The sequence below is a fragment of the Triticum dicoccoides genome, chromosome 5B (genome assembly GCF_002162155.2).
Source record: "Triticum dicoccoides isolate Atlit2015 ecotype Zavitan chromosome 5B, WEW_v2.0, whole genome shotgun sequence".
Lineage (NCBI taxonomy): Eukaryota > Viridiplantae > Streptophyta > Magnoliopsida > Poales > Poaceae > Triticum > Triticum dicoccoides.
This window is the reverse complement of record NC_041389.1, coordinates 505,727,217-505,733,083: the sequence shown is the minus strand read 5'-3', so window position 1 is coordinate 505,733,083 and position 5,867 is coordinate 505,727,217.

Genomic DNA, 5,867 nt, shown 5'->3' with positions numbered 1-5,867 from the left:
TACATGAACTATCCTATCCAATCCTTTGGCTCCAGGCCGAGCCCGGCGCCTTGCCTCAGCCTTGATCGCATCGAGCAGGTCATCAGTTGAAGGCCGGGCACCATCGAAGATAATGGCATTCCTATGCTTCCAGATGGCCCAAGCGGTGATGGTGGTGAGCGAGGCGAAGCCCTTGCAAAAGTGGGATGGAGAAACAAGGGTGCTGCTCGACCACCAGTCCAAGAACTCCATTGTTCCGTCCGGCGGCAGGATTGGCAGTCGACACCAAGAGAGGACTTCATGCCAGGTGATCCGAGAGAAGACGCAGCCAGCCAGGATGTGTTGCAGCATTTCGTCCTCCTGAGAGCATAGACTGCACGTGGGCGAGTGCTGCAGCCCACGACGAGCCAACCTATCAGCAGTCCAGTAGCGATTCTGCGACGCAAGCCATAGGAAGAACTTCACATTCAGGGATGCCCAGCTTTGCCAGATCAGCTGCCAGAACGGCACGGTGGTGGAGCCATAGAACGTGGCAGAGTAACAGGAGCTAGCAGTGTAGGACCCTTCGAGTCCCAGCACCAGGTCAGGGTATCCGGTGTGGTCGAGAGGGAGACGAGCTGGAGATGGTGCCAGAGGTCGACGTACTCGATCGTAACGTTAATGCGCCAGAGATGTCAGAGATCCAATTGCGCTCAGAGAGGCCGTCGCGGACGAGGCACGTACGCCGGTGACCCCTCTTGACCATGGCAGCAATCGACGGGGCGATCTCGGCGACAGAGGGTTCATCCAGCCAATGGTCAATCCAGAACCTACACGTTCGGCCATCGCCGAGCGTCCAGCGCATGGAGGGCTTGGAGGCACATAAGAGTTGCTGCACCTCGGGGTCGTGCGGCAGGGGGAGATGTCGCCAGGGCCGGTCGGGATCAATGGCTTGAAGCCACATCCATCTAGTATGCAGTGCAATGCCAGCCCGGCGCAGGTCTCGCACGCCCAAGACACCGTGCTCCAGAGGGCGGCAGACTTTGGCCCAACTAACGAGGCAACAACCAGCGCGCATCCTTGCAACCCTGCCAAAGGAAGTCTTAGATGATGCGCGTAACCTTCTTCAGGATCGGAGCCGAGATGGCCATAGCCATCTGAGTAGGCATGGCGGTAAGCACATGGCGAACTAGGGCCAGACGCTCGCCACGGTTCAATAGGGTGGCTTTCCAAGTAGCAAGCTTGAGAAGGAGCTTGTCAATTAGGGGCATGAGGTCATTGGTCGAAGCTTTCCTCGCCGAGAGTGGCAGTCCAAGATATTTGATGGGGAATGGCGCGAATGGTCATGAAAGTGCCAAGGCGATGCTAGCCGTGAGGTCGTCGGAGCATCAGATCGGCGTCACGCAACATTTAGCAAAGTTGGTACGAAGGCCCGAGGCCTTGCCAAAGATTTCAAGGAGCTCGCAAATAGTGCTCAGCTCGATAGGGTCGGGGTGGCAAAACACAACCACGTCGCCGGCGAAGAGTGAGACACTCGAAGCAGCGTGCCTGGCAGTGAGCCTACGGAGGACGCCGCTCCGGACAGCATGTTGGAGCAGCGTGTTAAGCGTGTCAATGACGATTGCGAAGAGCATTAGGGACATAGGATCGCCTCGCCGTAGTCCTTGCTCGTGGTGAATGGGGGGGTTGCCGTTGAGAAGAACACGCGTGGACGCGGTCGAGAGCAGCATGCGGATCCATGTGCACCACCGCCGCCCGAAATCAAGGTGCGTCAGGGTCTCAAGAAGGAATTACCAAGACACGGTGTCGAATGCACAGACGATGTCAAGTTTAAGAAGGACTCAGGGTGCCTTGAGGTTGTGCAAAAGCCTAGCGGTTTGCTGAACGGGCATGAAGTTGTCGTGAACGCCACACCCGGCAATGAATGCGCTTTGATTGGTAGAGACGATGGCATCCATCCACGGAGCAAGATGCAGCGACAGGACTTTGGTGAAAAGCTTTGCACTAAGGTGGATGACGAGGATACAGACCCGGGGTAGGGTCATAGGCTCGACCTATACGTCCTACCCAAGGTCACTACCCTGGAAGATGAAAAGACCAAGAGTCAATAGAAGAGCACCAGTCTCATACGTCGAGTGCAATCCACTCGACGCTCACATCACTTGACGGTCGTTACCTATCGTCACTCGACCACAAGGAAGATCACTCGACCATATCGAAGACCAGTAGTCGCGAGAGCATGCAACGGCCAGATATTTACTCCTTAGTCTTCATGAGCATTAAGAGTACTTAATGCTGGCGTTACTAGTAACGCCCGTACTTTATGTACATTAAGCCCCTTTGTAATGGAGGACGGCTGGGGTCCTGGCGCACTCTATATAAGCCACCCCCTCCTCTGGGACAAGGGTTCGCACCCTATGTAATACTACACACATAATCCAATCGACCGCCTCCGGGCACCGAGACGTAGGGCTATTGCTTCCTCCGAGAAGGGCCTGAACTCGTAAACCTCGTGTGTACATCTTCGCCATAGCTAAGATCTTGCCTTTCCATACCTACCCCCCTTTCTACTGTCAGACTTAGAACCACGACAGTTGGCGCCCACCGTGGGGCAGGTGTCTTAGCGACTTATTGGTGAAGTTGCAAGTTTTTCCGATCCCCATCATGGTTTCCGGCGGCGAGATGGTTTAGGGCCACGAGATCCGTCTCGGCGCGCTTGTTTTCGTCGTCGACGACTCGGCGTGGCTTCAGGAAGCTATGCTCGACGTTGAGGCGCTCCCCGTCCGAGGGGCGACGCACTTTCGCGCGTGCGTTCACGGCATCCTTCTCCGGCAGCCGTCGACTCAGTATCAGTCGGCTCCGGCGGTGTTCTCTCTCCCCGCTGTTCGCCGTCGCAAGCGGTCTGGTCGATCGCGGCTTCAGCGCTGGGTGAAACACGTGGTGGCTCGGCGCTCGACCACCCATCAAGTCACGACAATCGAGCCCGACGAAACCCTCCACAGCATGTTCGATCTGTTGACTTGCTCTGTGGAGACTGCATCCGAGTGCGACAGCAGCGATCCTGCGGCCGAAGTCCTGATGGTTGATGGTCCTCACAGCCCGCCTGGGTTCCGCCGCGAGGGCGACGGAGACGGAGGCGGTAATCCGTCGCACGTCCATGAGGAGTACCGACCCGAGCCCCTCTCTTCGCAGCAGTGGGAAGAACTTCGTCGCCGCAACATGGATGCACTCCATACGCCCATCGTTGGAGAAACCCCCGAGGCTCGGGCCTTGGAGGAGGTGCGCCTAGCCAACTTGGCTGAGCGCACTCGACTGGATAACCTTCAGCGCGCTCTCGATGAGCGCGCCCAGGAGCGGATCCATGAATCCAGCCGACGACAGTTTTTCCCGCCTCCACCTAAGGTATACCGCACTCTGATTCAGAATCTCACAACTGCGGCCCGAATAGCAGAGTCGATCCAACCTTCCCAGTTGGAAGCTGGCAGAGGGCTGGTGCAGATCCGGGCCCTGCTCAGGACAGCAGGAGGGCAGAATACAGTAGTATCTCAGTCGCGGAGTAGGATTCATAGCAGATCCATTGCAGCGGACACGGTTCAGTCAGCTCACAACCCGAGATCGCCTCCGCGGCATGAAGGCCGTGGGCAGTATGATCATCCACTCGAACGTGACAATCATCGTCGAGGACCCACGCCTCCTCCGAGGAGTGCGTCATATGTGCCTCGGCGGAACGATGATAGGCGCCGTCACAATGGTGAGCGCAGGAATTCAGTCAACCCAAGAGAACCGGGCTTTGACGCGAGGTCTATCCTCGTTCAAGGCCTGGTCGACCGGAACAGAGCACATAGAGAAGACCCTGGCAGAGATCGTCCAAGTGGCAGCCGAGTGCATGTTTCTGGTCCCGAGTATTTTAGCAGAGCCATCAGGGCAGCAGTGATACCTCCCAACTTCAGGCTGGCATCCGGAGTCAGTAAGTTCACCGGTGATTCCAAGCCTGAAACTTGGCTTGAAGATTACCGAGTGGCTGTGCAGATCGGAGGCGGTAACGACGAGATAGCGATGAAGAATCTCCCACTCATGTTGGAAGGTCGGCCCAAGCATGGCTGACTCAGTTGGCTCCGGGCAGTATTCACAGTTGGGAAGAGCTATCCCGAGTGTTCGTGAGAACTTTCGAGGGCACGTGCAAGCGACCTGGAGGATTGCCAGAGTTGCAGCACTGTGTGCAGAAGCCGAATGAGACTTTGAGGGAGTTCATCCAGAGATGGTCCACTTTGCATCACCCCTTCGAGAAAGTTTCAGAGCATCAAGGCATGTGTGCCTTCAAGGAAGGCGTCAAGTACAGGGAGTTGGTCTTGAAATTTGGCCGAACTGGAGATATGACTCTGGCTCGAATGATGGAGATAGCCACCCGATACGCTAACGGAGAGGAAGAGGATCGACTCCGTAGAGGGAAGAGCAAACCAGTCGGCTAAGAGGCCGGTGGAGGTAACTCCAGTCGGAAACAGAAGCATAAGGCCGAGCCAGCGGCACCTGGAGAGATTGCGGCAGTTAATCAGGGAAAGTTTAAAGGAAAACCTAAGGGGCCCTGGCCCCCTAAGAAGGTGAAGGATAAGGAAGGGAATGATGTGCTGGATTTTTCGTGCCACATCCACATGAAGAAAGATGAGGAAGGTAATCTGATTTACCCGAAGCATACCACCCGGCAGTGTCGACTCCTGATCCAGCAATTTCGAAGAAACAACCCAATGAGAAGGAGAAGGAGTCGGACCAAGGTGAAGATGAAGAGGAAGATGATGGTTATCCCAAAGTCAATTCCACTCTGATGATATTTGCTGACGTTGAAAGCAAGAGTCGATTGAAGGTCATCAACAGGGAGGTGAACATGGTCGCTCCAGCAGCGACGACCACCTACCTGAGATGGTCCCAGACAGCCATTATGTTCGACCAGTCTGACCACCCTACTCGCGTGGCCACCCCTGGGAGGCAAGCTCTGGTGGTCGACCCCGTGGTTGGAGGCACTCGACTGACCAAAGTACTGATGGACGGTGGTAGTGGACTGAACATCCTCTACGCTGAGACCTTGAAGGGGATGGGCATTCCGATGTCCAAGCTTAGCGAGAGCAATATGAGTTTCCATGGTGTTAAACCTGGAAAGAAAGCCGAGTCACTCGGCCAGATCGCCCTTGACGTGGTTTTCGGTGATTCAAAGCATTACCGTAAGGAGAAGTTGACATTTGAAGTCGTGGACTTCCAGAGTGCCTATCATGCCATTTTGGGTAGACCAGCCTATGCATGTTTTATGGCACGACAGTGTTACGTGTACCTCAAATTGAAGATGCCTAGCCCCAAATGTGTGATAACAGTTACAGGCAATCGACAGAAGGCTGAAGAGTGTTTCCAGAAAGGCTCCAAGATCACCGATGAACAAATGGCAGCAGTTGAACTCCAAGAATATCAGAAGAATGCGGATCCGAGTGATCTGCTCAGAGCCAAGAATCCTGCCACAGACTCTGCATTCCAATCGACTGGTGAGACGAAGCCAGTTCATGTTCACCCGACGGATCCCAATGCTGCACCGACCCATATATCAACAACACTCGACAGCAAATAGGAAGAAGCGCTCGTCCAGTTCCTCCATGAGAACTGGGACATCTTTGCATGGAAACCTTCTGACATGCCAGGTGTGCCCAGGGGACTGGCCGAGCACCGTTTGTGTGTCGACCCCAAAATAAAAACCGTCAAAGAACACCTTCGGCAGTCCGCCGTGCAGAAGAGGAAATCAATTGGCGAAGAAGTGGCTCGACTGTTCGCAGCAGAGTTCATCCGTGAAATCTATCACTCCGAGTGGTTAGCCAATGTAGTCATGGTTCCTAAGAAGGACAATTCACATCGTATGTGCATTGATTTCAAGC